Raw genomic sequence first — 13,550 nt, 5'->3', positions numbered from 1 at the left:
CAGCAGAGGGCGATAAACGGAGTAGGAAGTGACGCCACCATCAGTGTCAGCCCTGAGGAAGTTTTGCAGTCGGCAAACGAAACGTCAGCAAGGTAAAGAGGAACCTTTCCTGTGTTTAAAAAAGAACCACAAATGGAACATCAGTTAAGATTGCAAAAAGCTGCTGTTTCTAGATTTTCTAAATTGTCATTTTTTTCCACACAATTGTCTATTTTTCTTTCTTTTATGAGTCGGAGACCACTTTAGGATTCATGGATAACCACAAAATCAAATGCTGCATATTGAATTGGAAGAAATGTCAGCTACAAGATAAAAATATTTTATTAATCATTAAAAAACTGAACCTTGCATGTTGTGAAAGTTTAATCTGCCCACATGCTCGGATGACAGATCAGTTAGAAAGTAGTCTGAACTGGAAACTTGTTTAGTATATTAACTGTTATTCAGCTAGCAGAATACTATCTACATAGTTAAATGTGCTAAAACAGGAAGTAGAATCCGTGCAGTAACCTGTAATTGGTGTGTGTTTATATAGATTTTAATAGTAGCCTGTTTTATTGTTTTATTGGTGTGATTTTATTGTTTGTGAAGCACTTTGTGATTCTTTCTGGTGCTCTATAAATAAACATTAGTGTAAAATAACATGTGTGTTAATCAGATTCTGTATTCCTTATAGAATGTTTCACACACCCATCCCGCTCCATAGAGCATTCAGCCGCTCATTTTCAGACACTCGTGCAGCTGTGGTGAGACAAAGAACCCTCAGGGAGAACAAATCACATTTATTTCAATGTTTACCAACTCCAGACTTTAGATTATGTCTGTCATTAGTATTTCTGTATGAGCTCACTGAAGCCTGGAGCCGCTGGAGGCTAAGGCCGTTAATAGAGGCAAATTCTACTGATAAAAACAGCGCAGACCAGTGGTGGGGAGGAGAACTGATACTTTAATCAAACCTTTTTTTTTTTTTTTTTTTTTACCGTGTCCTGTCTGGCTGTGAAGCAAGCAGAATTGATGTCTGAATGCTGGTGACAAGCCTTACAGATTTATTCTCAGGTGGAGCATCAAAGTGTTTGCTTTTAATGTCACGCCTGATACTTAAAACTTTATTGTTATTGTTGTTGAATGCTTTGTAATTCCGACCAGACACAGAGACAGAGGTGAAAGAGAAAGGAAGAGAAAAGGTGGGGGGGGGGGGGGGGGGTCCACAAAAATAAACAGTGAACAAGAGTCTGCTTCTAGACCTGCAGAAAAAGACAAAAAAAAAAACAAAAGGACACAAAAAAGGGACACAACAACAATACAACAAGATCTACCTATCACTGCGTGAACTTGATGAAAAAAAAAAACAAAAAAACAATACATATATATATATATATATATATATATATAATCAACATTGCTTAACTGAAGAATCACGATAATAAATCACAGTGCATTAAGTGCCCACCATAGCCTTAAGACCTGTGTTTAACATACCCAAGCCCATACTTTTGAGAGCACCATGTGAGCACCTGTGTGTGTACACGCGCTTGTTTATTTAAGGTTTCTCTATAGGAGCGTCCAACAGAAAGTGTGAGGGACCACAGATCCGCCCCCCAAAGATGCGGTGGAGACGGGGGGAGCTCCAACTCCCAGAGATCCAGGCGTTGCCCCAGAATGCAGGAACCCCAAGGAGACTGAAACCAGAAAGGCCCCCGCCCCCCTCGAGAGGCACAGAGGATCGCCCCGGGGGGCCACAACCAGCAGCCGGCCGAGTCCCTGGAGATATCAGCGGCAAGCCCACAGGCCCGCCCGCAGCCTCCCACCCCCTAGCCGGCCGAGCCCGGGACCCAGGGGCGACCACCCCCGCCGGGGACCCAGCAGAGCCCAGGGACCCAGACCCCACCAGGCAGCCACCGGGATCTATCAGGCAGATGCCAAAATCTTAAACCCCCAGACCCGGTTGCCACGAACACTCAGGCAGACCATGGCACAAGCCCCCACACCAGGTGTGGCAAGGGGAGGGGGGACAAAGATCTATTTCATCAAGAGAAGTTCCAGGAGAGGGGAGGACCCAAAGGCCCCACCTGACATATACAGTCATACACAAACACAGTCACACACTCCCTCCCTCATGCTCACACATGCACATACAACCCAAGACTTACAAAAATGCACGCCGGACACTCACTCATGCTCCCCATACACACCCTATAAACTCTGGTCCCGGTACTGCTGCACATGGGGTACAACCATCACCGGTAACCAGAGATTGACCCTTTCTGCTGGGGTGCTGATGAGCAGGCTCCCCCGCCCAACGCTGAGCACAGCAACCCATCACCTCAGACCCCAACCAGACGGCCAGATCTCCCTCCTAGCCTCCAGCCCCAGGAAGCCTAGCAACAACAGAGGTGGCCAAGACCCCTAGTCTCCCTCCACCTGCTCCAATATAGTGTTGTGTGATCATGAGGTGTATTCCATGGCTGTGGTGAGTGGGCAGTGCGGGCATCATCCGGCATATGCCAGCTGATGCCACCGCACCACCCCACTTACACCCTCAGCCATCAGTGTCTAAGTGCGGTTTAAAATTGGAAGTGGGCACCGGCACTCGGGAGGAGGCTGAAATATCCCCCTGCCAAATGCCGTTGAATGTGCTCACTCCCAAGGCCCTAAGTGTGTGTTTGTGTGGAATGTCGTCAGTGGAAGCGTTTAAGGTGCAAATAAAATTGGGGGGCAGGTTGCCACAGGAATGCGGAAATGGGGTCCATACCCGCACTCCCTGACTTGCCCACCCCCCAAGGTCCTATGTGTAAGTTTGTGTGATGATGTGAGGGAGCAGGAGGAGAGAAATATGCGGGGATGGGGAGGAATGGCTGGTTGGGCTTAGCCCTCCAGGGAGCCAGCTCCCCCACTGGCCCCAATAGGCACCTCTGTTGTCAAACTGCCACCCAGGGCATGGAGACCCCAGCCCATCCTGCCAGGGCCCAAAGCAGCAGCATTACAGAGCCTCACGGAGTCCGAGGGCACCAACCCAGCCCCATCCCAGCAGAATATCTATGCCCATCTCTGCATTTGCACAACTTCCAGAATATATAAGACATGGGACATCCAGGTAAGGTTTGGTCCTCCCCGTCCTGGACCTCCCCCTCCCCTGTGATGGAACGGCAGAGGAGCCAAGGTCTACCTGATGCCCCCGAACCCGGGCCAGGCACTGCTGCGTGTTCCTGCCTTCTTCCCGGCAGCATACATGTCAGGACCCGACCCCCAAGGCCCCGCCCAGATCCCCACACAGGGCCGGCCACCCCCAAACCCCGAGACCCCAGGCCCCCACCCAGACCCGCCCAGGGGTATTGCAGCTGCCAGGCAGTGACCCATGGCCGCCGCCAAGATCCCCAAGGGGCCCCACTCACAACCGCCAGTAGTCCACCCCCCGAGGCAACCCAAGCACCTCCAGAGGGGGGCAACGGCCCCCCAGTCCCAGACACCCCCCAGTGAACCCACCTCCAGGGAACATCCGGATACTCCAAACTCAGACCCCACACCCCCCCACCCACACCATCCCGCAGGACAACATCAAAGGCCCCCCACCTTCGCTATGTGATGGAACCGATCAAAGGAGCCCAGAGAGATTCATCTGAAGTGGAGGCAGAGGCTATATCAAGTGCGATATGATCTAACAAAAGATTTCCATACTGGTTAATGCAGAGAGTTTCTCTATTTTTCCAATTCAAGAGGATAGTTTTCTTAGTGATGCACATGGCAGTCAGAACCACTTTAATCAAACCTTTATGTAATTAAAGATAAATTCATTAGTAAAAAAGTCAGCATCATCGACTATTCATGGTGGTCCTACTTTATGTTTCTGACCCTACTGATTCCTAGATATGCATTTTTGTACCTGAGCAACATCAACTTATCACAGTGTTTTTCCTACGAAATCCCCCCCCCCACACACACACACACACACACACACACACTTTCCCGGCCGATGCACGGCACAAAAATGTTTGTTTCGCATTTTCATAGTTTTTCATGTTTATTTTCATGACAGCAGCTGCTTAAACAGTTTTATCCGCCCAAACTTCCTGTTTGAAAATGCATCTAAGGAAGGCGTCGCCTGAGAGAGTGGCGCTGAAGCAGGCCCCCACAATGCGGCTTTAAAACTGAGTCAAACCCGGTGTCAGTACAGGATCTGCTCGGGTGCAAGATCGGCTCGGGGTCCTTCGACTGCCGATGACGTCAAAGTACGGCAAACCCACTCGGCCAAAATACACTACACATCTATACTGTTGGAAAGAATTTAGCAGTTTCGTTATTAAAATAACGTTTCATAAGACGTAAGTTTGTGTTTATAATGGAATTTGTAAAATAAAACACTATATTGTATTCATAATGTTAAACTCCTCTTTGAGCACATCCCTTGAAGGATCATAGGTATTAGCAACACCTGTGAAATTGTATTTGCAGGAAAGAAGTGTGTCCCGTTTATTGAAGTATTTTATGTTTAGAGTTTTTGACGTCTTGTCCATGCATATAGTTACGCTCATAGCTGCTAGCCAAAACTCTGGAGTTAATAGTTTTCTGGCTTTACTAAAATACCTGTCTGTACTTATTTGATTGATGGTAGTTTTACTTTCTATTAGACTCCAAATGTAATCATTTGGCACGTTTCTAATTCATAATTTGTAATAATGTAATCGGCGATATTAGCATTAGCATTCCTATGGGGTTTTCCATGTATATTAGCATTGCGCTAACCACTCGCTGCCAAATTGCAGCCTTTGCGATTAGAAAATCTCCTTTTGTCACATCGCAATTTAATTGCACATGCAGTTAATCATTCAGCCCTAATATACAAGCAGCTCTGTGCTAAAAGTGTATTTTCAAAGAGGTAATGATGGATTTCTTTGTAAAAGTTGTCCATCTTTCCAACAGAAAGATTTGCCTGGACCAACGTAACGTGATAACAACGTAACGTGATTGCGTAATTCCGTAAGGTTCCGTAATGTTCAGCCAATCAACTACTTAGACGTCATCGGCAGTCGACGGACCCCGAGCCAATTTTGCACCCGAGCAGATCTTGTACCGACACCGGAAGTACCAAAAATTGCAGTTCCACCCTCCTCCACTGGGGGCTGGTGTCAGAAGCGAGCAAATCAGTTTAAAATACCAATTTTACAGCAGAAATAAACATGTTTACAGCCTGGTACCAAAACATGTTTTTGGTTTAAATGATCTAGTTTACACTCATGACAACTCTGAGTGGGGTGAATTTTTTTCTCACTCTTCTGTTTAAGTGTATTAAAAGCCTAAAATTCTGTATAATTAATGAGCATCAGACCCACGTGACCACAGAGCTAGCTCCGGGGAAAGGCCTCAGTAGAGCCTCGGCCTGGCCTGGAAACTGATCCGGGATTTTGAGTCTCTGTGTTTGTGTATTCTGTTTTGGATATTATTTGTGCAATTGTTGGACAAAATGACTTGCTGTGGCATTAATTGCACTAATAGAGCATCCAAGGATTCTCCACTTCGTTTTTTTCGGTAAGTAAAATTATATTTATGTATTTTAGGTCACTGCCGAGCTGAGCTTAGATTTTAACATGTACTGTTTAACCATGAAATTTAAATGTAATAGGGTAAAACCCAGTGCATTTAACATAATGCTGCACTTTAGAAAATGGGTTGAAATATAACATGTTGGTGGAGCTGGGTTCCAACTATCAGCTTGTGGAGCTCTCGGGAGACCGATGTTTTCCACCCGGAATGCCGGCTGTTTCTCCCCGCAGCCCGGTCCATCTCTGTCTGATTGCGGCTTCTGTGTGCTGTGCGGCTGCCGGCTTGTGGAGCTCTCGGAGACCTCTGTGTTCCACCCGGTTTTACCTAGCGGTCAGCCTGGCGTATCTCTGACTCAGAAGCTCTGGTGTTGTGCACAGTTAACTCCGGTTGTAGCTAGGTTGCTACCTCCGTTAGCTTAGCTTCCACCTCCGCATTAGCTTTGGGTTAGCTTCAGGTTAGCTTGTAGCTAGTTCGACCGGGTCTCGTCAGTTGATCCCAGCCTTACAGCCCCACCCTCAGCTCCACCTCTCTTCCCTTTTTTGGAATTGTCTGGGCTTGACGGAACCTGTGACACGGTCAAAATGGCAGTGGTGGCCACCTCCCATTTGGCCTCAAAAAAGTGATATTGGAGCCTATGGAAATTAATTGTCCACTATATATGTCGCTGCGCTGAAGCAGTGACTGACAGCAACCCCCCCACCCACCACCCCCAGCACACACACACACACACACACGTCGCTCATTCAGAGGAGCAAACAGAGAAACAGCAGTTTGCTGGGGGATTCTCTCAATAATGTTTTTCATTGAAAGAGGCTCTGAGCGTAACGCTTCATATCGACTCGTGATTGGCCGAGCCAGCTGGAGGTGTGGCCAAAACTCGGCTGCAGAGCAGTCACAACAGAAATACTAGTTTAGCTAATAGCGATGGCTGACAATGGTGGATTCAAATTCAAATGCAAATGTAGTGCAGGCTTTTAAGCTGAAGAGGACACCACATTGACAGTTTAGGCAGAATATTTCTATTTTAAATAAGATGCACGGTAACACTCTGAAAGGGCGAACAGGATTCTATATTCCCATCACCAGAGGCAGATTTGCTGCTTTTCCCTCACAGATGACGTGATATTTATGTCAGGGATTTGATGAAATAATGAGTAGACAAGTTTCCCAGCATCAAAATCCAAACTGGAAGATTTGGTGTGTGGGTGTGAAGCACAGTTGATCTTCCACAGAGCTGCCAAGCACAGCAACAAGCAAGGTGGTGCAAGAGAAACCACACGAGATGAGTGTAAAGTGTGCCCACAGCTTAAGACGCAAGAACAGTAAACACCGTCCAGTCGTCAGGAGAGACGCATCCTCCCAACCTGTTGGACCAGTTTAGAAGCCACACGACCATCTGAAAGCGGTTCAAACTGTCTGTATGTGTCTAAAGAAAACACAGCAAAAAGCACCAGGCAGCACGACCCCTCAGCACCAACACTTCTCATCAGTGAGAAACACAGAGCGCGTTTTACAGCTCGCCGGCAGCCACTCACAGCCTGCCTGCAGGCTACACCCACCTGCTTCACTGGGCATTCAGAGCATAATCATCTTTCAGGATAATTACCAGTGAAGTATAATGTAGAGGTCAGAGCGAACCCAAAGTCCTTCACTGAGCTGCAGATCTTGTTAAGAACAAAGCAGCAGGCCAAATTCAGCCGCATTTTACCTGCAACAGACAAACTACCGTGGCGAACACATACATGAACGCTGACGTGTCTGAAACCGTCATTCCAAATGGTCAGTTTAGGTCACCGTTTAAACACAAGTTGTTTTACAGACTTTAATGAAATGCTCAGAAAGTCTACCTGATTAACCTTTAGAGTCAATCCAGTTCAAGATGGCCGTCACAGCTTATCATTAACAAACAGAAGAAATATCCATAACTCAGTCCTTCTGACAGATACTGAGCTATAAATCAACCTTGCTGCGGCTGAGTCCACAACACGTAGAGCTAGCAGATAGCACTCGCTTTTGAGATACAACTTCCGGCTCTTGGAGAATACAGATGCTTTTTTCTCCTCTCCCTCCCCCTTATCCCAAGGCTCTTTGTCCTGTCTTGTGTGTATGGCGCTTCTGCATTTTTTCTGGAAACTGGAAATTATTAAAATGGATCTGGTCAGTTGGTCTCTCAACGCGATTGACTAAATTTTTTCAACGATGAGAACGGGAGAAGGGGCTCCCGGATGTCCCTCTGGGACAGAGCCAGCTGGGTATATCATGGACTCCTGGAAACAGTGAAACCTGATCTGCCTCTCCCAACTGTCTGTAGAGGATTCTGAAGATGTTTGGTGGTTTCGTGGTTTTGGTGTCGGGATTCCTGCTGTTTGGCCTGAGCGGTTACCTGGCTTACTGGAAAATTAACGAGCTTTCGAGGAATATTGGCTCAGTCCCAGAGCTCAGGGATGGAATGCATCGCGCTGTGAACGCACAAACTCATATAATTGTCGAGATGAGTCGAAAGCTTGGAACTTTGGCTGAGATTCAGGCTCTGACACAGAAGGTGGATTCCATCAAGGAGCGAGTGGACGGATCAGCACGGATTGGGATTGATTAATTACGCCATTATTGGATCTAGAGGAGTTGGAGACCAACAGAACTCTAAGGCAGAGAGGAAATTTTCTCTGTCTGTCCCCAAAACAATTCTTAACTGAATCTGGTGCCCTTGGAGCCTGTGAGGCTGAAGTGATAACTCCCCCCTCAGAACAAATAAGGAATGTTGCCGTCACTATGGCAACTTTTTCTCCCTATCCCAGCCTGGGCAGGACTGTGACCGGTGAAAGCCGTGGAACCGTATCTAGGAGTCAATGTGCTCTCTAACCCATCATCTCCCTCCCCTGTCCAAACGGAGGTGATGAGCGCTGCCCCATGCGGGTGCACGCACCGAAGTGAGGAGAGTCCCAACCCTACCACCCCACCTAGTGGACACTTATGTTGTGTAATGTCTGAAGTCTGTGTGCACATCTGTCTGAGGTGTTTTTTGCATAGCAAAGCTACCCTCCCTGTGGAGGGTAACTCTGAAGTGTCTTTTATCCCCCCCCCCCCCCCCCCCCCGACTCTATCCTCATATAAGCCCTCTTAATCTATTAAAGTAGCGTGACTCAGGTTGTGAATGACCACAGTCACCAATTCATGTCATATACTGTATGTATGTATGTCTGATCTCAGAATTGCGTGTACTGAAACTCTAATTTCCCTCTGGGATTATTAAAGTATTATTGAATTGTATTGAACTGAATTGAATTGAAGACCATGCACATATTATTTTTTTAATTGACCAAAGGGGCAACAGCTCCTAGCTTGACAAGCTTGCATGTAATTATATAGTCTGACCGTGACCCATAGCCAGAGCTCGCTCATGGAGTGGAATCTAAGGTTGTGTTTTAAATTGTCTCTGCACAATATTGGACCAATCAGAGCAGCACGTTGTCACAACCACAGCGCCAAAAAATGGCGCTGGGTTACTAAGCATTTGTTTCGGGAGCCGACGTGCTGTGCCAGACTCCCAACTGCCGCGGTAAAACGGAGATTTCACAGAATTCTGACCTTTACTCTCTTGCTATTTAACCTTCCCCTCACCCCCATCCTAACCCTAACCCTCTTGCGTTTGCAAAACTTTGTTCCTAGTTGTAATGTTCCTCTCCAGCACGGTAAACGGGAAGTTTAGAATGAGCAACTGGGTTAAGGATAGGATGAGGGTGAGGGGAAGGTTAAATAGCAAGAGGTTCGAGGTTAAATGTCGATGAAATGTGCGTTTTACCGCGGGCGTCAGAAACTGACGCTCTGGCACGGCGTGTCACCTCTCGTCGCATTCCAGCGTGTCGGAAACAAACGCTTGGTCACCCATCGTCATTTCTCGACGCTTCGAGTGTGAGAATGTGTTGATCAGAGCAACAAACAACAAGACGTATTCATTGCTGCAGAAATCGGTCAAAAGGACACCACACACGGTCGAAGAAGCAAATACATCCTTTATCTAAATAAAAATAAGTTAAGTACCTCTATCTGCTCATTTTCCAAGTCTAAATCATTCAAAGTTGATGCCAAAGCCGTTTCAAACAAGCGCTGTTCCTGTGCCGACGCCATTTTTGTAGTTTTTTTGTGTCACAGCTCTCGTACTGAGACCATCTCTGTGACTGGCTCGACATAAAATTGCCGAGGCCAGTGGTAGACCTGCTGAGGGTAGACTGACCTGCAGAGCAAAATCTTCTTCTTCTATTGTTGGTCTAGACTTCTAAGTTAAACAACTCCATCGTTTCTCAATGCTGCTTTAAAACTCTGATAAAAAAAATATGCTTGACATTAATTATTGTCTGTTTTATGTAATTTAAACACAATACAGACCAGTTTTCCTCTATATGCATGCTTTACACAAGACTCAGCCAGCCTCACATCCTAATATTCAAGGGAAATGAACACAGACAGACGATAGAATTAGTCCTCCTGCAAAACTGCAGAATGCCAAGGCTTAAATTAATTATTGCAAAGTGTGAAGTGGCTGAGAGAAAACAATGGCCGCTGCTGTACTTTAGCAAGAGAGGACAAAATAGAGAAGCTAGAGAAAAGTGTTTCTGCAGCAGACCTCACTGAAGGCAGAATAAGCAAGCTGAAAATACAAGACAACAGCTCGCTCACCACACATGTTCAAAGTTGCTCAAAATAGAATTCCTGCTTTACTGTAGGGAGGCAAAATTGAGCACCATTTTGGGTTTCAATGCTCGAGATCAAAGTCAGAAAACAAGATGATGAATCTCATCCACGAGAGGCAGGAGATTTGCTCAAAGACGGCGGCTGTGACGAGAGAGACTAGTGTAGTTATGCAAAGACAGAGTAAAAAAAGGGAAAAAATAAGAACCTGCTGACTCACAGCAATCATGAGGCTGAGGCAAGCAGAGCCACTGCTGCTCAGGCTTTAAAGCTCCTTCAGAAGGACAGAGCCAGGCGTCCCATCAACCCTGAACAGTAAGATGAGCAATGGTTGGAGACAGAACGGTGAAATAAACCTGTCTGGTGGCATGAAATAGCTCCCCTCTCTCCACTCTCTCATCCGAGTGAAAACAGGATGATGTGATACGAGGGAGGCAATGAATTCCCGGAAGCTGTGTGAGAGCAAAGCAAAGCAAAAGGAAACATAAAGCCCTGATCAGACACAAAACAAGACTACGATTGCTTTGGGGGGAGGTTCCCCACAGAAAGGACCAAATAAGTGTGATCACTGCTGCAGGACACTTCCTGGCACACCATTCAGACTAAACGATGATGCACGTTTCCTGTGGAGGGATGCCGATACATCTGCAGTGCTGCATTATTATGAAGCTTAATTCAGATGTACAAAAGCACACCACCTCTGTGATTAAAGCATCTGACTAAAGGACAGCATAAAGAGAACAGCATGTCAACCGCTGCAGCCAGGATACTGAAACTACGGCCGTATTAGCCAATCAATAATAAATATCACATTTCTGCATCTCTAGGCCACATAAACACAATGAGTGTAAAACGTTTGGAGTAAAAACAAAACATTGCTGCTTTCATAACCGCCACAAACCCCACATCCTCTCTCTGCTGAGGGAGCATGAGCCAAACTAATAAATAGAAGTGCACCTCTAACAGCATCAGGCCAACACTGAAGGTCACTGCAGAAATTTACCTAAGCAAATGCATGACAGCAGGCTGGTTCTACAAAAGGTGCAGCAGGTTACCGGCTTTCCCCGGAGACGAGCTCTTAGGGCCTAATTAACGCAGCCACCTTTCAGAGGGGATCATCAAAAACCAGAGGACTTCAGCCCGACATGGAATTCCATCAATTTCTCATCAATAGCTTTTCTCTTCCCTAATGGATGAAAATACCTGGATTAAATAGGCTCAAATTATAAAAGCGTAGTTAGGAAATGTGATCAGCCTTGTCAGCTTCCAGACCCTAACCTTATTAAGAGTCTTTATGACCAGAGTCGCTCTTCTTCAATAGGTTAAGGAGATCTTTAATGTGATCTTTGAATAGATTTTAAGATCCTCCTTCTCACATATAAAGCTCTTAATAATCAAGCTCCATCATACATCAGTGATCTGATTGTTCCATATGTTCCTAACCGAGCACTTCGCTCTCAGACTGCAGGTCTACTGGTGGTTCCCAGAATATCTAAAATTATGGCGGGAGGCAGATCTTTTAGTTATCAGGCTCCTCTCTGGGGGAACCAACTCCTAGCCTTAGTCCGTGAGGCAGACACCTTGTCAACTTTTAAGACTAGGCTTAAAACATTTTATTTGATAGGGCCTATGGTTAAAATCTTATGTTAGCCTAGATCTGGACAAGTGGGGGAGTAGAGGGAGGTGAAGTGTACAGTCGGTAAAGACGGCTCTCCCTTGCCCTGCCTCCAACATGCCTCCATCTAAAAAAAGAAGAAGCTACAATGTTCTGCTGAGCTGTGGTGGCCTCATGGAGGGGGCCATCGTCTTGAACACTGCTGCTAACCACTTAAACTTTCTCCCTCTCCTGATAATAACTTTTTACTTTCTTGACGTCGGATGTGCTAATACTAGTTTACCCGTTTAATTATAGATTCACTAGGATAAATACAATAAAGTTTATCTCTCACCAAATAGAATATTTACTAAGAAATCACAATGTAACTATAGAAACATTGCTGTGTGTGTGTGTGTGTGTGTGTGTGTGTGTGTGTGTGTGTGTGCGTGCGTGCGTGCGTGCGCGTGTGTGTGTGTGTGTGTGTGTGTGTGTCTGCTCTGTCTTCTCGATCCCCAGTGAGTCGTGGAGGATGGCTGCTTATACTGAGCCAGGATCCTCTGGAGGTTTCTTCCTGTTAAAATGGAGTTTTCCTCTCCACTGTCGCTAAGTGCTTGCTTAGTATGAGGATTGCTTTAAAGACTCTGACACTAGTCAGTGACTTGATGCAATTTGCTGGGTTCCTTATATAGGAAACTTTTTTCTGATTAACTTAATGAACTGACCTGGATTGGAATGTTTATTATGTGAAGTGCCTTGAAACGACACTTGTCAGGATTTGGTGCTATATAAATAAAATTGAATTGAATTGAATGTCCTTTAAATCCTTAAAAGTGATAGTATTACCCTGTACTGTGATACAATGTTGGCAACACGTCAACCATATTTGCCAAGCCCCACCCCCTCCCTCGTCCCGTACAACACCATGACCTTTAAAGTGAGCGTCGCTCAGCATTAGCCAGTAGTTACAGACGTCAACCACAGAGCCCCCACGTGCATTTGCAGACATAGCTAGACTGATGCTGGTTTGGTGAAATATTTTATGAACAAGTCTTTTATATATACATACATAAACATAACACATACATACATAAACAATATGGTTTAGCTCTTTTGGCTGTCTAGAGGTGCTCGTTCACAAACAAGAGGCATTGCTTTCAGCCATAATCACGGAAGTTGGGAGAGGGGCTTAAAGGTGCAATACATGTTTCCACCTCTAGATGGTGCCTTCTGGTGAAAAGCTCTGGACTCTGCTTTAAGATTATCGGAAGGGGAGAATCAGGTCAACAATAAGCACAGTTTTCCTGCAGTGTGAACCCAGCCTTAAGCCTAGTTTCTGCTTCTGCGTCAGCTCCCCGAGGGAGACGCAAACGCACTGACAGAAACGTCTTGCTCTCTGACTCCTCCGTCTGCAGGGGAGTGTTGCAAAGCAAATCCCCACCAGGACAACAGAGGGCGTAGCGCTGTTCTGGGGTCGTCCTTGCGGGCCTGCTGGAGAAACCTCTCAAGGATGGATAACGGTGTTGCTTGTCTCCGTGCCGACGCAGACACGGAAGCATAAACTGGGCTTAACTCGCTGCATCCAACTGTGGAATTTGAAGCTGTTTTAACAACCAAATAACAATCCATCAGAGTAAATAAAAATACTTGCCCCCCCCCCCCCCCCCCAGCTAACAAGACATGATGGGTCACATAAAATTCAGTGACAACCAAGTGCAGCACACACACATTT

The 13,550-nt window shown here is 46.1% G+C and overlaps 1 protein-coding gene across 12 annotated transcripts in view; it reads right to left on the bottom strand.

The window, feature by feature from the left end:
* Positions 1-13,550, bottom strand: part of LOC107385828 (band 4.1-like protein 1) — a 165,153-nt gene that overhangs the window by 127,690 nt on the left and 23,913 nt on the right. Inside the window, exon 1 of one of the 12 annotated variants that reach the window (XM_070549183.1) lies at positions 10,445-10,550. The exons of the other annotated variants lie outside the window; for them this stretch is intronic. The gene's annotated coding sequence lies outside the window, so the exon portion shown is untranslated. Of the gene's footprint in view, positions 1-10,444; positions 10,551-13,550 lie in introns of those variants that run through there. 12 annotated transcript variants of the gene reach the window in all.

The sequence above is a fragment of the Nothobranchius furzeri genome, chromosome 3 (assembly GCF_043380555.1).
Source record: "Nothobranchius furzeri strain GRZ-AD chromosome 3, NfurGRZ-RIMD1, whole genome shotgun sequence".
Lineage (NCBI taxonomy): Eukaryota > Metazoa > Chordata > Actinopteri > Cyprinodontiformes > Nothobranchiidae > Nothobranchius > Nothobranchius furzeri.
Note: the sequence above shows the minus strand (reverse complement) of the source record. Positions and strands in the feature narration are given on the sequence as shown.